This window comes from Pteronotus mesoamericanus, unplaced genomic scaffold (genome assembly GCF_021234165.1).
Source record: "Pteronotus mesoamericanus isolate MK-2021 breed Mesoamerican mustached bat unplaced genomic scaffold, CSHL_Meso_final scaffold_705, whole genome shotgun sequence".
Classification (NCBI taxonomy): Eukaryota; Metazoa; Chordata; class Mammalia; order Chiroptera; family Mormoopidae; genus Pteronotus; species Pteronotus mesoamericanus.
Window position 1 is genome coordinate 13,966,376 of NW_026555326.1, and position 21,263 is coordinate 13,987,638.

The window sequence follows — 21,263 nt, forward strand, 5'->3', positions numbered from 1 at the left end:
AAGTGAAATGTAGCTTTGTTTCCAAATTTAAACTTACAATTGAATCATATCAAGATACAATGATGAATTGTTTTCTTTATTTTTCAGAGTTACTGACCTTAAACACCAATTTGATTATTTCCATGGTCTTGAGAATTCCTGACAATGCAAAAGAGAGGCTCTCCCTAATGCACAACCCTACCTGTCAAGGAGTTATCATTGAGCTTTTCTTTCTAGTCTATGTCAGGAAAATAGAGGGATTTTTCCTAAACATAAAATGAATATCACTTTTCAAATAATACATGTGCCACTTTCTCTCCCTCTTCTACCCCAGTATTGTTTAAACACCTGTGTTTTCTTCCCCTTTATGGACAAACCCTGTCCTAGTTATTCTGTTCCCTATTCCCATGTTTCAAAACATTTTTCCTTGATCCCACACTAAGCACTGTGCTTCTTGTTCTACAACTGTAGAACCCTGAGAAACCTAATTTACAGACTGAGCCAATCACTACCTATTTACTTTGCTAGTTTAGTGCTTGTATAGGAATCACCTAGGAAGTTTGTGGGGAGGGGGAAGATTTCTGTGCCGTATCTCTATGGCCAGAGAGTCTTAACAAGTTCTTCATGTGTAGGGAATCTCTAGATCTGCAGCCAGTACATCAAAGATTAGAGAAGCGGGAATTCACATTAATTGCCCTTTCAGACACTAAACTTAGTACTCTCTCTCTCTGTGTTTCTCTGCCCCTATGTCTCTCTCTCTCTCTCTCTCCCTCTCTCTCTCTCTCTCTCTCTCCATATATTTATATTAATAAGGCAGTTGTGTGGATATGTATATCCATACATACACATACAACTCCCATATTATCAGACATTTAGTATAAATAACATTGAGCACTTAGTAAGTTACAAGCCAATAAATTCAACTGAGCAGTTGTGAAATCTAATGTGTGAGAGCTTTTGAAACCTTAAGACTCAGTGATTTACAGTGTTTCCAACATGTATTTGACTGGTGAAACTGATCTGCAATTTAAGGATAAAATAAGTTCTAAAATTCTAAGAATACGGCTAACATTTAAATTATTTTTGATATGGGGAGAGAATCTTGAAATCTAGAAAGAAGTTAATTTAGCAGAGATTAGACAGGCTATCACTGATCATTATGGCAAGGATAAGCCTATGAGACATTTAATTTGCCTATTTCTACATTTGGCAAGGACACAGACAGTAGCTACTGGTATTAGCAGTTTCTTCCCAAGACCTTGACAGTGTTGATTGCTTTGAGCCAGCATGGAATCCAGGTGTTGGTTGTGCCTAAGGCTAAAATTTGCCTGAGATCCAAGTTTATTGGGCCAGTTCAGATCATCCAACTATTGAAAAGAAACAGAAAGGGGACCAGGACAACCACTGACGTCATCCCTAGGCAATATTGGCCACTACCTTCAATGAACCCACCAAAACTACACTTCTCATAACCTCCTGATTACTAGACAGAGAGGCCTATAAAAGTTAAGATGGTTTATTCGTCTCTGTATGGCTTATGGCACCAAGCCATGCACTGAGCAGGCTCATTCACTGATTGAAAAAAAAGTGGTTGCAAATCTTCTCTCATCTCAACTACATCCCTGTCCCAAATCTCCTGTCAGGGAAACTGTGCTTTCTTTCTTTTTAATTTTTAATTTTTCCATTTTTATTCAATTTACTGGGATGACATTGGTTAATTATGTAGGTTTCAAGTGTACAATTCTATAATATATAATCTGCATATTGTCTGTTCACCATCCAAAGTCAAGTCTCTTTGTATCACCATTTATCCCCCTTTAGACCCTCCTCCTCCTCCCCCAACTCCTTTTTCCCTCAGGTACCATATTTTGCCATATATAAAGTGCATTTTTTTTGCCTAAATTTTTTAGGGGAAAATAAGTATGTGCATTACACATGGGTAGTACCTGAAATAACTTGTATCTGTTCTTGTGTTTTGTAATTATTTGTTACATAAAATTTCTTGTACCATATGTTCAAAAATAAATGTTAAAATTCCTTTATAATACAAAAAACAAGTATCTAAATATAAACAAACAAATTATTGAATTTCAAAATTAAAATGAAAGTTTGGGCCAAAAATATGGGTGCGCACTATACATGGCAAAATACAGCAATCACCATACTGTTGTCTGTGTCTATGACTTTTTTTTTTCTTTTTTGCTTACTCCTTTCACCCAGCCCCTCATCCTCCTTCTTCTCTGACAGCTGTCAGTCTGGTCTCTGTAACTATGGGACTGTTTCTATTTTGTTTGCTAGATTACTTTGTTCACTAGATTCCACATATAAGGAAACCATATGGCATTTGTTTTTCTCTGACTGGCTTTTTCACTTAGCATAATACTCTTCAGGTCCATCCATGCTGTTGCAAAAGGTAAAATTCTCTTCTTTTTTACAGTCGAGTAGTATTCCATTTTCTAAACATACGTCACTAGATGAGCTTTTTATCTACTCATCTAGTGATGGGCACTTGAGCTGCTTGCAAATCTTGGCTATCGTAAATAATGCCACAATGAACACAGGGCTGCATGTATTCTTTTGAATTAATTTTTCAGGTTTCTTCAGATATATTCCCAGAAGTAGAATGGCTGCATCAAAAGGCTATTCCACATTTAATTTTTTGAGGAAACTCCATACTGTTTTCCACAATAGTTGCACCATTCTGCATTCCCACCAACAACGCACAAGGGTTCCCTTTTCTCCACATCCTCACCAATACTTGCTTATTGATTTATTGATCATAGCCATTCTGATGGGTGTGAGAGGATAGCTCATCATGGTTTTAGTTTGCGTTTCTCTGATGATTAGTGACATTGCATACCTTTTCATGTGTCTATTGGCCACTTCTATGTCCTTTTTGAAGAAGTGTCTATTCAGGTCCTTTCCCATTTTTAAATTGAATTGTTTGTTTTTCTTTGGTGTTGAGTTGTGTAAGTTCTTTATAAATGTTGGATGTTAATCCCCTTATCAGATATGTCATTGGCAATATGTTCTCCCATTCAGTGGGTTGTTTTTTCATTTTTGTTGATGATTTCCGTTGCTATACAAAATTTTTTTTAGTTTGATGTAGTCCTGTTTATTAATTTTTTCTTTTGTTTTCCTTGCACAAGGAGATATATCAGGAAAAAATATTGCTACAAGAAATGTCTAAGATTTTACTGCCCATATTTTCTTCTAGGATTTTTATGATTTTGAGTCTTACATTTAAAAGTCTTTGATCCGTTTTGAGTTTATTTTTTGTGTATGGTGTAAGAAGACATTCTAGTTTCTTTTCTTTTCCTTTTTTTTTTTTTTTGCATGTAGCTGTCCAATTTTTCAAAAACCATTTACTGAATAAACTGTCTTTACTGCATTGTATGTTCTTGCCTCCTAAGTCAAATATTAATTGACCATAAAGGCATGGGTTTATTTCTGGGCTCTCTATTCTGTTCCACTTATATATGTCTGTTTTTATGCCAGTACTATGCTGTTTTAATTTTATGGAATTGACATCAGGTACCTGTGAAACCTCCAATTTTGTTTTTCTTTCTCAAGATTGCTGTGGCTATTTGGGGTGTTTTGGATTTCCATATAAATTCTTGGAACATTGGTATCTTGATAGGAATTGTGTTGAATCTCTAAATTGCTTTAGGTAGTATGGACATCTTAACAATGTTAATTCTTATCCATGAAAACAGTATATGCTTCCACTTATTTGTATATTCTTCAATTTCTTTGTTCAGTGTCTTATAATTTTCTGAGTACAGGTGTTTTACATTCCTGGTTAAATTTATTCCTAGGTACTTTTCACTGCAATTATAAATGGGATTTTTTTCTGAGTTTCCCTTTCTGATAGCTCAGTGTTGGTATATAAAAATGCAGCTGATTTCTCAATATTTATTTTGTATCCTGCTACTTTACTGAACTGATTTATCAGTTCTAGTAGTTTTTTGGTGGAATCTACAGGGTTCTCTATATACAGTATCATGTCATCTTTTCCAATTTGGATGCCTTTTATTTCCTTTTTTTGTCTGATTGCTATGGCTAGGACTTCCAGTACTATGTTGCATAAGAGTGGTAAAAGCGAACATCCCTGTGTTGTTCCCAATCTTAAGGGAAAAGTTTTGAGTTTTTCCCTGTTGAGGATGATGTTACTGTGGGTTTGTCATATATTGCCTTTAATATGTTGAGCTATGTTCCCAGTCAGTTGAGAGTTTTTATCATAAATGGATGCTGGATTTTATCAAAAATTTTTCTGCCTCTATTTGATATGATCATGTGGATTTATGCTTCATTTTTTTATATGGTGTATTGCATTTATTGATTTGCAGATATTGTACCAAACTTGCATCCACAGAATAAACCCCACTTGATCATGGTGTGTGATCTTTTCAATGTATTGATGGATTTTATTTTAATGTTTGCCAATATTTTGTTTAGAATTTTAGTATCTGTGTTCATCAGCAATATTGACCTATAATTTTCTTTCTTTGTAGTTTCTTTACCTGGTTTTTGAATTAGGATAATGCTGGCCTCATAAAATAAGCTTAGGAGTTCTCCCTCCTCTTGCAATTTTTGGAGTAATTTAAAGGATTGGTGTCAGCTTTGTTTTGTTTTGTTTTTGTTTTTGTTTTTTGAACATTTGGCAAAATTCACCTGTGAAGCCATCTGGCCCAGAATTTTTTTCTTTTTTTTAATTTTAATTATAGTTTATTGATTATACTATTGCAGTTGTCCATTTCACCTCTTTGCCCCTACTCCACTGAGCACCACCCACTCTCTCAGGCAATCATCCGACCACTGTTCATGTCCATGGGTCATGTGTATAAGTTTTTTGGCTACCCCATTTCCTGTACTGTACTTTACAATCCCATGGCTATTCAGTAACTACCTATTTGTACTTCTTAATCCCCTCATCTCTTCACCCATTCCCCCACACCCCCTCCCATCTGGCAACAATAAAAACACTCTGTTTCCATGACTCTGTCTCTGTTCTCCTTATTTGCTTAGTTTGTTTTTTAGATTCAATTGTTGATATATTTGTATTTTTTGCCATTTTAGTGTTCATAATTTTGATCTTCTTTTTCTTAAATAAGTCCCTATAACATTTCATATAATAATGATTTGGTGATGATAAACTCCTTTAGTGTTTTTCTTGTCTGGTAAGCTCTTTATCTACTCTTCGATTCTAAATGATATCTTTGCTAGGCAGAGCAATCTCGGCTGTTGGTCCCTACTTTTTATGACATTGAATATTTCTTGCCAATCCCTTCTAGCCTGCAAAGTTTCCTTTGAGAAATCAGATGACAGTCTGATGGGAACTCCCCTGTAGGTATCTAACTTCTATTGTCTTGCTGCTTTTAAGATTCTCTCTTTATCTTTAACTTTGGGCATTTTAATTATGATGTGTCTTGGAATGAGCCTCTTTGCATCCATCTCGTTTGAGACTCTGTGCTTCCTGGACTTGCATATCTTATTTTCTTCATCAAATTAGGGAAATTTTCTTTCATTATTTTTTCAAATATATTTCCAATTTCTTGTTCTTTCTCTTCTCCTTCTGGCACCCCTGTGATGTAAATGTTGGGCCTCTTGAATTTATCCCAGAGGCTACTTATACTACCCTCATTTTTGGGGGTCCTTTTTTCTTCTCATTGTTCTGATTGGTTGTTTTTGCTTCCTTATGCTCCATATCATTGATTTCCTTCTGGGCTTCATCCACTGTACTGTTGTTTCCCTGTAAATTGTTCTTTATTTCAATTAGTGTACCCTTCGTTTCTGACTGGATCTTTTTTATGTTGTTGGGGTCCTCACTAAGTTCCTTGAACATCTTATAACCAGTGTTTTGAACTCTTCATCTAATAGATTGCTGATCTCCATTTCATTTAGCTCTTTTTTTCTGGAGTTTTGATCTGTTCTTTCATTTGGGCCATGTTTCTTTGTCCCCTCATTTTGGCAGCCTCTCTTTGTTTGTATGTATGTATGAAGTAGAGCTGCTTTGATTCCACGTCTTGGTAGTGTGGCTTAATGTAGTACGTGTCCTGTAGGGTCCAGTGGGACAGCCTCCCCTATCAACCAAACTGGGTATTCGAGGTGCACTCTTTGTGTGGCTGAGTACACCCTCTTCTTGTATCTGAGCCTTGGTTGCTGTTGGCAAATCAATGGTAGGGATTTATTCAAGCCAGTCAGCTGCAAGGATTGGCTGCAAACATTTACCACCAACCTCTGCCCTTTGTGGAGGATCACCTGTTCAGGGACAGGGTGATGGTGCTCCAATGTGGTCTGTAGCTGTCCACTGGGTGTGCTGGCCCTGGGGATTCCTGGATGGTGCAGGCCAATGTCAGCCCCAACCTGTATTTTGCCTGGAACCACCCTGCCTGAGCTATAAAGCAACCTGAGACAGCTGCTACTTGTTCTGGATTTACAGATTCCTGGGTGAAGCCAAGCTATGAGTTCAGGCTGGCTGCTGCTAGTGTCTGGGCTGGGACTCACTGAAACTGGCTGTGTCTTGTTTGATAGGATTTAGGAAGTTGTGAAGCATGAGCCAAGACCTGCCATTCATATGGAAAATCAGCTTGGCTGGACTTATAAGTTGGATGGGGTGGAGTCTCTGGGAATCTCCAAGGCAGGCCAAACAGTGTTAGCCAAACTGATGAAGTCTCAGACATGGCAACAGCTTGACAGCTGTCTGAGGTGAGGGTTTAGAAAAGGGACAATGGTCTCTGCTCACCTTGATACCAGACCCTTCATTTCTCCCTGTATACAACTGGTGTCTTTCAAGATGCTACCCTGGTGCTGGAGCTCAGAGGGAGTGAGTCTGTGTGGGTGAGTCCATGTATGGGTTCTCTAGGAGGAATTGCTTGGGGCTCCAGAAGTTTCTTCCACCAACTCAATCCCCGCTGATTTTTGCAGCCAGAAGCTGTGGGGACTTATCTTTCTGGCACTGGAAAACTGGGCTGGGGGGCCTGGTGTGGGACTGGGACTCTTCGCTCCCAAAATATCCCTCCTGAATTTTTATCCACCACACATGGATGAGAGACCAACCCATTCTACGCTCCATGCTATGCACCCCTCCTACCAGTCTAGATGGATGTGGTTTCTTTAATTCTGTAATTGTCAGACTTCCATTCAACTTGATTTCTGATGGTTCTGAGTTATGGTTGTTCTATATTTTAGTTGTAATTTTGATGTGGCTGTGTGAAGAGATGCTCACTCTTACCATTCTTACTCAACATAGTTCTGGAACCCAGCCAGATCAATAAGGCAAGAGAAAGAAATAAAAGGCATCCAAATTGGAAAAGAAGAAGTAGAAGTGTCACTTTTTGCATGCTACATTTATTGGGACATAGAAAACCCAAAAGACTGCAACAAAAAACTATTAGAAATAATAAACAAATACAGTAAATTTTCAAGACCAAATTAATGGACAAAATTCCACTGCTTTCCTGTATACTAACAATGAAACTTCAGAGAAGGAAATTGAAAAAAAAACCCAAACAAGTCCTGTCTTGGCCAGTATGACTCAATTGGTTGGAGCATTGTCCCATAAACTGAAATGTTGTGGGTTCAATTCTTGGTCAGTGCACATGCCTAGGTTGCAGGTTCAGTCCCCGGTCAGGGTCTGTAAGAAAGGCAACTCATGGATGTTTCTCTTTCCCTCTCTCATCCTTCCTTCACGTCCCTCTAAAAATCAGGGGGCAGAGAGGACGCACAGTATGGCAGCAGCTGGAGGACAGGGTGGGTAAGACAGCAGCTGGCAGACAGGGCAGTCCCATATTTTCATGTGGATAAACCAGGAGGAACAGCTAGGGAGCAAGACAAACCACACAATCCAGGGTTCCAGTGCAGGAAAAGAAAGCCTCAAAACCTCTGGCTGTAAAAACCTGTGGGGGTTGCAATGGCAGGAGAAACTCCCAGCCTCACCAGAGACCCCATTGCAGAGACCTACGGGGTCCTAGAATGTACACAAACTCACCCATCTGGGAATCAGCATGAGAAGGGCCCAATTTGCTTGTGGGTAGTGGGGAAAGTGACTGAAAGCCGGCTGAGAGCCAAGCAAGTGGCATTGTTCCCTCTTGAACACCTCCCACACACACATCACAACTATGTGGCCTGGGTTGCCCCACCCTGGCAAATACCTAAGGTTCTGCCCCTCCCAATGTAAGAGTCACACTGAGACAAAAAAATATGGCCCAAATGAAAGAAGAGATCAGCCGTAGCTGGCATGGCTCAGTGGATTGAGTGCTGCCTGCAAACCAGAGAGCTGCTGGTTCAATTCCCAGTGTAGGGAATATGCCTGGGTTGCAGGCCAGGTCCCCAGCAGGGGGCATGAGAGATGCAACCACACAAAGATGTTTCTCTCTTTCTCCCTCCCTTCTCCTCTGTAACAATAAATAAATAAATAAATAAATAAACAAACCTAAAATTAAAAAAAAAGAAAGAACAGATCAAAGCTCCAAAAATAGAACAAAGTGATGAAAAGATAGCCAACCTATCAGATGCACAATTCAAAACACTGGTAATCTGGATGCTCACTGAATTGGTTGAGTATGGTCGCAAAATGGAGGAAAAAACAGAGGCTACTCAAAGTGGAATAAAGAAAAATATACAGGGGGGACAACCAAGATGGTGGAGAAGTGAGTGGAAGTCACATTGACCTCCTCCCAGGACCAACCTGAAATTACAACTAAATTGTGGAGAAATCACCTGGAACAAACAACTGAACAATAGCGAGAGAGGAGCCTTATAACCTCGGAGACAGAAGAATCAGCTTTGGCACAATCTAGCTGGTAAGGAGTGCGGTAGAGACTCAAGAGGGCAGGCGGGGCGCCCATGGGCAGCAGCACCAGAGGGATATTGAAGGGGCCGATTGGATCCCCCTGAGAAGAGTGGGGGTCTAAACCAAAAGCAAGGATCTCCAGCCTACAGCACCAGAGCTCAAAAAGTACAAAGAAAACGGCCAGCTGAGAAAAGCAGCAGCATTGCTCTCTGCCAGAGACAGGCGGCTGGAAACACAGGGAGTTGTTTAAAGGGCCAAAGCATAAATTTTTATTTGCATCCACTTACCCTGGTCTATGGAAGAGGTGGGATAAGAGTGGGCTCGAGACACCTGAGGAGAGACTGAGGAAGGAGGCTTTGGGAAGAGAGCTGAAAGAGTAACCGGCGGGATCTCGGTGCTGACTCATCCCCCATGCAGCAACACCCATCTTGCTCAGGCAGAGACCACTCCCCCTGAGTGGCAGTAGTGTTAGAGAACCCAACAGCCTGGCGCCTAGGTGGGATCCTGCCCCATTCTGTGCTGTCTAAGCTGCCTGCTGAGTGGAGAATGGCAGCAACAGATAGTAGATCCCTGGCTAAAGGGGGCGTAGAGTGGTCTGGAGACACGTGAAGAAAGACTGGGGATGGAGGATTTGGGGAGAGAACGGAGAGAGAGGCCGGTGGGATCCCAGTGCTGACTCCTCCCACATACAGCAGCAGCCATCTTGCTCAGGCAGAAACCACTCCCAGGAGCGACAGCAGCATGAAAGGACACAATAGCCCTGCCCCCAGAAGGGACTCTGCCCCACCCTGAGCTGTCTAAGACCACCTGCTGAGTGCAGAATGATTAGATTAACAGCTGAAGCAGACAGCCACAGACAGTAGATTCCTGGAAGTCTTGAACACACTGCCTAAAGTCAGACAGGGATGACGTCTGACATCATCAGAGGCAGATCCAGAAAGAAAAAACAGTGGTCTCATACCATAGAAGTTTACACCACAAAGTCATAAAGTCAAGACAGATCAATTTAAGAAGCAGAAGCAAAAAAGAAGAGTCTCACAAATAATGAGAAGACAAAGGAACACCCCCTAGTCGAAGGAAAAGGAGGAATCCCCAGAAAGAGAACTAAATGAAATAGAGGCAAGTAAACTATCAGATACTGAGTTGAAAACAACTGTTCCGAGGAAGCTAATGAGCTCAGTGAGCTCAGAGAGAACTACAAAAAACTATAGAGCAACTACAAGGAACTTATTTCAAACAATATCAGCCTGAAAAAGGACATAGAAACTATCAATAAGAGGCAAGAGGAAATGAAGAATACAATTTCTGAATTGAAGAACACAGTAGAAGGAATCAAAAGCAGGCTAGATGAAGCAGAGGTTCGAATCAGCAAGCTGGAGGACAAGGTAGAAAAAAAGCTCCCAGAAAGAGCAAGAAAATAAAAAAAAAGACTAGAAAAGAATGAAGAGGCACTGAGGGAAATGCAGGACAACCTGAAACGTAACAGTATCCATATAATAGGGATACCAGAGGAGAAGAGAATGAGAAAGAGATAGAGAACCTGTTTGAAAAAGTAATGGTGGAAAGCTTCCCTAATTGGAGGAGAAAAAAAATCACACAAGTCCAGGAAGCACAATGGGTCCCATTCAAGAGCAACCCAATGAGGCCCACTCCAAGACACATCATTGTTAAAATGGCAAATATCAAAGACAAAGAGAGAATCCTAAAGGCAGCAAGGAAGAAAGAAGTAGTAACATATAAGGGAGCCCCGATATGGCTAGCAGCTGACTTCTCAACAGAAACACTGCAAGCCAGAAGGGAGTGGCAAGGAATATTCCAAGTAATGAAAGGCAAAGGCCCGCAACCAAGACTGCTCTATCCAGCAAGGCTCACAATTAAAATGGAAGGTGAAATAAGAAGTTTCCCAGACAAAGGAAGGCCAAAAGAATACATCTCCACCAAACCAGCATTGCAAAATATGCTAAAGGGACTGCTTTAAGATGAAGAAAAAGAGTCTATGAACACCCAGTTCCTTTCACAGTCACCAATACTTGATATTACCAAGATCTTTAATACTTACTAATCTGACTGTGCCAATGATGTTATTTTAATTGTTCCTTTATTATTTGTTGAAACTAAACCTGTTTTTCTATATTTCTTGTCTATTTCTATCATTTAAAAAAAAGATTTAAATGACTTTTTGGTAGTCTTTATTGATTTATTGATTAAAGGTTTGTAGGATTTTTTCCCTAAAAACAAAACAACTATTAACCCTTTTTGAGATGTGTTGCAAATACTTTCCTATTCTATTACTTGTCCTTTAACTTTTTTTATGTGTATATTACTATATAGTCTTAAATGTTTAATATAGTCATATTGTCAATATTTTACTTTATAGCTTCTGGGTTTGAATATATTACTTCAGGGTATGAAAAATAGTTTGTATTTTCTCCTAAAATTCCTTAGATCTTACATATTGATTTTTAACTCACTTGAATATTTCTTGTATAACATGTGAAACAGGGCTCTATATTTATTTTAGTTCAAGTAATATTGGTCCATGTACCTTACTTGTTGAATAAGCTTTATTTTACCCATTGATTTGAAATATCAGTTTAATCATATATTACATTCTTAAACAGATATGTACATTTGTTTCTAGAATGCTCATTGTATTTCATTGATCTACTTGATTATTTATGTGCTGGTGTCATGTTGTTTTAGTTACTTAGACTTTATAATGGTTTAAAATTTTTTAATATTTTATAATTGACTTTGACATTTAAAAAATAAATAAATAAAATCAATCTGCATTTAAGAACAAAAGAAATAAGGAAGGAAGGAAGGAGGGAAAAGAAGGAAGGAAGGAAGAGAGAGAAAGAAGGAACTCCTACCTTTTGCGAAAACATGGATGGAACTGGAGAATGTTATCCTAAGAATATATTAAATAAGCCAGTTGGTGAGAGACAAATACCATATGATGTCACCTATAAGTGGAATCTATTCAACAAAATAAATTAACAAACAAAATAAACCACAGGCATGGAATCATGGAGCAGACTGAAAGTGACCAGAGGGGATGGGGAAAAAGGACTATGGTGGAAACAAGGGGAAGGGACTAGACAAAAAACATGTATAAATGACCCATGGACATGGACAACGGAGTGGGAATTGACTGTGCGAGCAGGAGGTGGGGGTCGGTGGGTGGAGAAGGGTAAAGGGGGAAAAATTGAGACAACTGTGATAGAATAAACATGATTAAAAATTTAAAAATAAATAAATAAACAAACAAGAAAAGGAGGAAAAATATACAGGAAACCAACAGTAAAGGGAAGGAAACCGGGACTCAAATCAACAATTGGGAACAGGAGGAAGAGATAAACATTCAACCAGTACAGAATTAAGAAACAGGAATTCAAAAAAATGAGGAAGGGCTTAGGAACTTTTGGGACAACTTTAAACTTTCCAACATCCGAATCATGGAGGTGCCAGAATGAGAAGAGGAAGAGCAAGAAATTGAAAACTTATTTGAAAAAATAATGAAGGAGAACTTCCCCAATCTGGCAAAGGAAATAGACTTCCAGGAGAGCCAGAAAGCTCAGAGAGTCCCAAAGAAGTTGGACCCAAGGAAGCATACACCAAGGCACATCAAAATCAATCAATCAATACCAATAAGCACGTCCTCAGGTGAGGATTTTTTAAAAATCCTTTTGCAATTGCAACCAAAAGAATAAAATACTTATGCATAAACTTAAAAAAGGACGTGAAAGACCTGTATACTGAAAACTACAAAACATTATTTAAAGAGATTGAAAAAGACAACAAAATGGAAAGATATTCCATGTTGATGGATTGCAATAATCAATATAGTTAAATGGCCATACAACCCAAAGCAATATACAAATTTAATATAATCCTCATCAAAATCCCAATGTCATTTCTTATTTTATTTTTTTAAGAGGTGGCTTTTTATTTTTTAAAGATTAGTTTTATTTTTGTAAGGAGAAGAGAGGGGAGGGAGGAAAAGAAACATCGATGTGTGGTTGTCTCTTGTGTACCCCCCAGTGGGAACCTGGCCCACAACCCAGGCATGTGCCCTGACTGGGAATCAAACCAGTGACCCCTTGCCTCTCAGTCCAGCACTCAATCCACTGAGCCATACCAACCATTGAGCCCAATGTCATTTTTTAAAGAAACAGAACAAAAAAGCATCAGATTTATATGGAACCACAAAAGGCTCCAAATAGCTAAAGCAATTCTGAGAAAAAAGAATGTAGCCAGAGGCATCACATTACCTGACTTCAAATTATACTACAGAGCTATGATAATTAAAACAGCATGGTACTGGCAGAAAAAGAGGCACATAAATCAATGGAATAAAATCGAGAGTCCAGATATAAAACCACGAGTACATGGGCAGGTAATTTTTACCAAAGGAGCCAGAAACACACACAATGAGGACAAGAAAGCCTCTTCCATAAATGGTGCAGGGAGAATTGGAAAGCCACATGCAAAAAACTGAAACTAGATTACAGTTTGTTCCTATGTATTAAAATGAATTCAAAGTGGATCCAAGACCTAAATATAAGATCTGAAACAATAAATTACATAGAAGAAAACATATGCTTTAAACTTATGGACCTTGGTCATAGAGAACATTTTATGAATTTGATCCCAAAGGCAAGGGAAGAAAGGCAAAAATAAATGAATGGGACTATATCAAATGAAAAGCTTCTGCACAGCAAAAGTAACCAACAACAAAACAAAGAAGCAATCAACTGAATGGGAACAACAGCACCAACAAGAGTTTAATATCTAAAATATATAAAACTCACACCAAACAAATAATCCAATTAAAAATGGGCAGAGGACCTGGACACCCCCAAGAAGACATATAAATGGCCAAAAAAATATATGAAAAGTAGTTCAACTTCACTATATATTAGGAAAATGCATATCAAAACTACAATGAGATACCACCTCACATCTGTTAGAATGGCTGTTATCAACAAGACAAGTACTAAGTGTTGCAGAGGCTGTGGAGGAAAAGGAACCCTCAATCACTGCTGGTGGGAACGTAGACTGGTACAGTCACTGTGGAAAACAGTCTGGTAGTTCCTAAAAAAAAAAAGTAAGACTAGAGTTACCATATGACCCAGTAATTCCTCTCCTGAGTGTACCCCAAAAAACTCAAAAACATGTATTATCAAGATATATGCACCCCTATGTTCATTGCAACATTATACACGGTGGCCAAGACATGAAGGCAACCAAAGTGTCCTTCGATAGAAGATTGATTAAAGAAGATATGGTACAGAGTTCTGGCCAAGATGGAGGCTTCCCTTTCTCACACAAACAAAAGAAGGATAACAACCAATTTAAAAACAAAAAACAAATGGAACTGCCATAAAATCTAACTTTATAGAAGTCCAACAACCAAGGACTTAAGAAAGAAACATTCATACAGACTGGTAGGAAGGGCAGACATGGGAAGACTGGGCAGAGGGGACATGATACAAGGCTGCGGCTGGTGGACTGAGCAGTCCCACATTCACGTGTGGATAAGATGGGAGGAACAACTGGGATGAAGCCAGACCGCACAACCCAGGATTCCAGTGCCTCTGACTATAAAGAGCTGTGGAGGTTGAGGTAGGTGGAGAAACTCCCAGTACCACAGTAGAGTTCATTGGAGAGGCCCACGTGATCCTAGAATGTACACAAGTCCACCCACCTAAGAATCAGCACCTGAAAGGGCACAATCCACTTGTGGGAAACAAAGGAAGCAAAATAAAGTGGGGTGAGCAAGCTACTAAGTGGCACTGTTCCCTCTCTGACCCGTCCCCTCATATTGCACCACAACCCTGCAAAGTGAGTTACCCCACCATGGTGAATACCTAAGGCTCTGCCCCTTACAACCTAACAGGTACACAGAGACAAAAAATATGGCCTAAATTAAAGAACAGATCAAAATTCCAAAGAACTAAGTGACAAAGAGATAGCCAACCTATCAGATGCAGAGTTCAAAACTGGTAATCAGGATGCTCACAGAAATGATTGACTATGGTTGCAGAATAAAGGAAGAAATGAAGGCTATACATAGAGAAATAAAGGAAAATATACAGGGAATGAACAGTGAAGGGAAGGAAACTGGTATTCAAATCAACAATTTGGAACAAAAGGAAGAAATAAACATCCAACCAGAACAGAATGAAGAAACAGTTCAAAAAAATGAGGAGAAGTTTAGAAACCTCTGGGACAACTTTAAACATTCCAGTCATAGGGGTGCCAGAAGGAGAAGAGGAAAAGCAAGAAATTGAAAGCTTATTTGAAAAAATAATGAAGGAAAACTTTCTCAATCTGGCGATGGAACTAGACATGCAAATCCAGGATGCTTAGAGAGTCCCAAAGATAAATCCAAGAAGAAACACACCAAAACACATCATAATTCAATTACCCAAGATTAAAGATAAAGAATCTTTTTTTTGAACTTCTTTTTTTAAAAGTATACTGTATTGATTATGCTATTACAGTTGTCCTTTTTTCTTCCCTTTATTCCTCTCCTCCCTGCACCACCCCTCCCACCAACATTCCCCCCTCCCCCTCCTTAGTTCATGTCCATGGGTCATACATATAAGTTCTTTGGCTTCTCCATTTCTGATACTGTTCTTAACCTCCCCCTGTCTATTTTGTACCTATTATTTATGCTTCTTATTCCCTGTACCTTTTCTCTCATTCGCCCCCCTCCCCTTCCCCTCTGCTCTCCATTTCTGTGATTCTGTTCCTGTTTTAGTTGCTTGCTTATTTTTTCTTTTCTTTTTTCTTTTTTTAGGTTCAGCTGTTGACAGTTGTGAGTTTGTTGTCATTTTACTATTCATAGTTTTTAATCTTCTTTTTCGTAGATAAGTCCCTTTAACATTTCATATCATAAGAGCTTGGTGACAATGAACTCCTTTAATTTTACCTTATCTGGGAAGCACTTTATTTGCCCTTCCATTCTAAATGATAGCTTTGCTGAATAGAATAATCTTGGATGTAGGTCCTTGTCTTTCATGACTTTGAATACTTCTTTCCAGCCCCTTCTTGCCTGCACGGTTTCTTTTGAGAAATCACCTGATAGTCTTATGGGAACTCCTTAGTAAGCAACTGTCTCCTTTTATCTTGCTGCTTTTAAGATTCTCCCCTTATCTTTAATCTTGGGTAATGTAATGATGATGTGCCTTGGTGTGTGCTTCCTTGGGTCCAACTTTTTTGGGACTCTCTGAGCTTCCTGGATCTCCTGTAAGTCTATTTCCTTGCCAGATTGGGGAAGTTCTCTCTCATTATTTTTTCAAATAACTTTTCAAGTTCTTGCTCTTCCTCTTCTCATTCTGGTACCCCTATAATTCAGATAATGGAACACTTAAAATTGTTCCAAACATTCCTAAACCTCTCCTCATTATTTTGAATTATTGTTTCTTTATTCTGTTCTGGTTGAATGTTTATCTCTTCCTTCTGCTACATATCATAGATTTGAGTTCTGGTTTCCTTCCCTTCACTGTTGGTTCCCTGTATATTTTTCTTTATTTCACTTTTCATAGCCTTCATTTTTTCCTCAATTTTGTGACCATACTCAACCATTTCTGTGAGCATCCTGATTACCAGTGTTTTGAACTTTGCATCTGATAGATTAGCTATCTCTTCATCGCTTAGTTGTATTTTTGGAGCTTTGATCTGTTCTTTCATTTGGGCCAAATTTCTTTGTCTCAGCATGATTGCTACTTTGGAAGGGGTGGAGCCTTAGGTATTCACCTGGACAGGCAATCCAGGTCTCTGCGCTGTGATGCTGTGTGTGTGGGAAAGGGTCCGAGAGGGAACAATGCCACTTGCTCTGCTCTCGGCTGGCTTTCAGTCACTTCCCCCACAACCCACAAGCAAATTGGACCTTTCTAGTGCTTATTCCCAAGTGGGTGTGTTTGTGTATGTTTTAGGACCCTGTGGGTCTCTCCAACAAGCTCCTCTGTGAGGCTGGGAGTTTCTCCCTCTGCCGCATCCCCTACAGGTGTTTACAGCCAGAGTTTTTGAGGCTTTCTTTTCCCATACTGGAACCCTGGATTGCATGGTCTGTCATGCTCCCCAGCTGTTCCTCCCAGTTTACCCGCACACCAATGTGGGACTGCCAGCTGCCGACTCAACTACCTGGCCCTCCAGCTACCCCTTGTCTCACATCCTCTCCGACCCAGCTGCCCTTCTCTGCCCTTCCTACCAGTCTGGATGAATGTTTCTTCTTTAACTCTTTGGTTGTTAGATTTCCATACAGTTCAATTTTTTGGCAGTTCCGGTTATTTTTTGTTTTTAAATTTGTTGTTGTCCTTCTTTTGGTTGTGCAAGGAGGGGAAGTGTATATACCTATGCCTCCATCTTGGCCAGAAGTCCTCTAAATTTGTTAAAGAGAGAATCTTAAAAGCAGCAAGAGAAAAGGAGACAGTTATCTACGAAAGAGTTCCCACAAGACTATCAGGTGATTTCTCAAAGGAAACATAGACAAGAAGGGACTGGAAAGAAGTATTCAAAGCCATGAAAGGCAAGGGCTTACATCCAAGATTACTCTATCCAGCAAAGCTATCATTTAAAATGGAAATGGAAAAGTGCTTCCCAGATAAGGTCAAGTTAAAGAAGTTCATCATCACCCAGCCCTTATTATATGTAATGTTAAAGGGACCTACTTAAGAAAAAGAAGAAGATCAAAAACTATGAACAATAAAATGACAACAAACTCACAACTATAAACAACTGAACCTAACAAAAAAACAAAAACTAAGCAAACAGCTAGGACAGGAATAGAATCACAAAAATGGAGATCACATGGAGGGTTATCAGTGGGGAAAGGGAGGGGGAGAATGGGGGGAAAAGTACAGGGAACAAGAAGCATAAATGTTAGGTACAAAATGGACAGGGGGAGGTTATGAACAGTATAGGAAATGGAGAAGCCAAACAACTCATATGTACAACCCATGGACATGAACTAAGGGCAGGGGGATTGCTTGAGGGAGGGGGGTGCATGGTTGAGGAGGTTAAAGAAAAAAATGGGAAAATTGTAATAGCATAATTAATAAAATACACTAAAAAAAGAAGTAAAATGGACTAGAAAAATTGTTTGATAAAGTGGAAAAAACAAACAAACAAAAAAAGATGTGGTTCATATGCACAATGGAATACTACTCAGCCATGAGAAAAGACAAAATACTGGCATTTGTGATAACATGAAGGGACCTTGAGAATATTATGCTAAGTGAAATAAGTCAATAAGAAAAAGCTAAAACCCATATTATTTTACTTATATGTGGGAAATAAAACAGAAACTCATGGACACAGCAATGTGGTGGTTGCCAGAGGGAAGAGGGTGAGGGGTTGGAATCATAAGGGGCCTAATATATGACAGAAGATGGTTTGACTTTGGATGGTGAGCACACAGTGCAACATACAGATCTTGTATCACAGGAATGTACACTTGAAACCTAAACAATCTTATTAACCAATGTCACTCCATTAAATTTAACCTAAAAAGAGAATAATAATTAATGAATAATAATAGAAGGATAAAAATAAAAACAAAAAACAAATTTTAAACAGAAAGTAAAGTGTTGAGGAGGATGTGGAGAAATAGGAACTCTCACATGTTGCTAGTGGGAACGTAAAATGGTGCAGCTACACATGAATGGATAAATAAATTGTGGTATATATATCCAATAGAATACTATTCAGCCACAAAAAGGAATGAAGTATTGATATATGCTACAACCAGGATGAACCTTGAAACCTTGCTAAATGAAAGAAGACAGACACAAAATATTCCATATTGTATGACTATATGATTTAACTCCTTGGTTGTCAGACTTCCATACAGTTCGATAACATATATAAAGAAAGTAGATTGATGGTTACCAGAGGATGGGGGACAGGGAGGAATGGGGAGTGACTGCTCTGCTCATTGAGTATGGAGGATTCTTCTAGAATGATGAAAAATGTTTTGAAAGTAGAGAGAGGTAGTGGTTGTGAAACATTGTTAATGGACTAAATGCCACTCGATTGTAAGCTTTAAAATGGTTAGTTATATGCTATGTGAATTTTACCTCAATTAAAAAAACATTGTACTGTATATTGCTTATGTATCTGTACAATGCTGTAACAATATAAAAACATGGACAGGAAGAACTTACAACAAAATCGCGATACTGCTGCCTCTGGTAAAGGTGGTGTGGAGGACAATAAAGGGTGGTGTAGAGAAAGTAATTAGGGGACCTAAACAGTATTTGTTAAAATAATTGAGAGAATGTTTGTTTAATAATATAAAAGTACTCTGAAATGAAAAGAAAGTGAAATTAAAGTCAGAAATACAATAGAACTGTTCACTCATCACTATTTTTCACTATTTGGTAATGCCCCCCCCCCAAAAAAATAGAAAAAATTAATGGTACAAACATTACAAATGAGATATTAATTTTATATTCTTTGGAAATTGTATTTTACATCTGGAAAATAATTAGAAACACTTATACATTTAGTATTCTAATAACTTTTCATGTATTAATTCATATAGCCCTCACAACAACTCTGAGGTAAGCACTATTATGATCTCCCTTTTAAGATAAGCAAATGTTAAGTAGCTGGCCCAAGGTCACACAGGTAAGTCATTGCTGATTTTGTCTACAAAGGTATTAGAACTACTTTGAGTTTAGCGAGGTGACTGGATATATAAAAAATAATATATTTCTGTTGTACTAACAGTAACTTGTTTAAAAAGAATTTAAACATTTTTCAAATTAGCAGTCAAAAATTTAAAATAATTATTAATATATTCAAGAAGAACAGAAGCAAAATCCAAATGAAAAACACTATCAGATTTATTAAAGGGGATAACACGACTCCAAAAAAATGTTAAATCATACCATACTTCTGGGTGGGAAACAATCATTTTGTGAACTAGTCAATACTCCCCAAGTTTAAAAATAAAGAAAATGCTTCTTGAAAATTTTTAAGTGTTTGTGCTTCAAATGACACTATTAAGAAAGTAAAACAGACAATCAACTGAATGGGAGAAAACATTTGCAAATCATATATCTGAAAAGATTTCTATCTCTAATAAAAATTGAACTCATACAACTCAGCAGTAAAATCATAACCCAATCATAACCCAATCATAAAACCCAATCATAAAATGGGCAAAGGATTCTAGTATGCATTTCTCCAAAGGAGATATAGAAATGGTGAAATCTATAAACAAATAAGTGAATAAACAATTTGTGGTATATCCAACCAATGAAATATGATTTGGCCATAAAAAGGAATGAAGTACTGATACATGCTAAAATGGATGAACCTTGAAATCATGCTAAGTGAAAGAAGCCAGATCTAAAAGATCACGTATTCTATGATTCCATTTATATGAAATCCAGAATTGGCAAATCCACAGAGATAGAAAGTAGATTAGGGGTTGACAGTGGCTGGCAGGAAAGAAAAATGGGAAGTTATTGTTAATGGGTGCAGAGTTGCTTTTGGAGTGATGCAAATGATCTGGAATTAATAGCTAACAGTGATGGTTACACAATTTTGTGAATACACTAAAAGCCACTGAATTGTACATTTAAAGTACCTCTTTAAAACGGGTAAATTTAAAAATAAGTAAATAAAAGAGTAAACTTTATGGTACATGAATTAGATCTCAATTTTTCTTACAAAGGAAAAAATAAACAATGTAATTACAATCAGAATCCCACCAGTATTGTTTTTTGGGAGACAAGGGAAAGGGAAAACAATGCTGTTTTAATCTAAAATTCATTTGGTGGGGGATAGGGGCAGGACAAATTGGGTAAAAAGAGTCAAATATATGGCAATGGAAAGAAACTAGACTTTTGGGGTGAGCATGCATAGAGTACACGATATTGAATTATGTTGTACACCTGGAATTTAGTTATTAATTTAAAAATTAAATAAACAAAATTCACTTGGAAAAAAAATACACCTGTATGTAGGAAATGTAGAAAAATGAGAATCAGCTTGCCCTAAGTACCAAAACAATACAGCAAATCAACTACGACATATATGATATATGCGGCACTTGTTTGGAGAGGATATTTATTAAATGCTGAAGAAAAAACACTATAAATTAGACTTTTTAAATGAATTTGTATTGTTAGTCCTATCGGAATATAAATTCAGTGGAAAAATAGCGCTATTATATTTATTTTAGTTACTGACTCCTTGCAGCTCAAAGAAACCCCAAATGTTGGATTCCAAAGTCAGCTCAAACTTCTCAGCTGATATTCAAGGTCTTTCATGATCTGGCCCCCGACATTGCAGCCAGTTGAACTGTAAGTACTAGATCGCAGAACAGTTTCATAACCTATTGCTGCATCACTTCTCCGCCCTCACCCAGAAGTTCAGTTTCCGTTTCTTTCAAATACATGCGTGTTAGCGCCAGCAAGTTGAGCGTTTTGTCTTCTTCACCACTGCTTATTCATCATACAGCCTTACT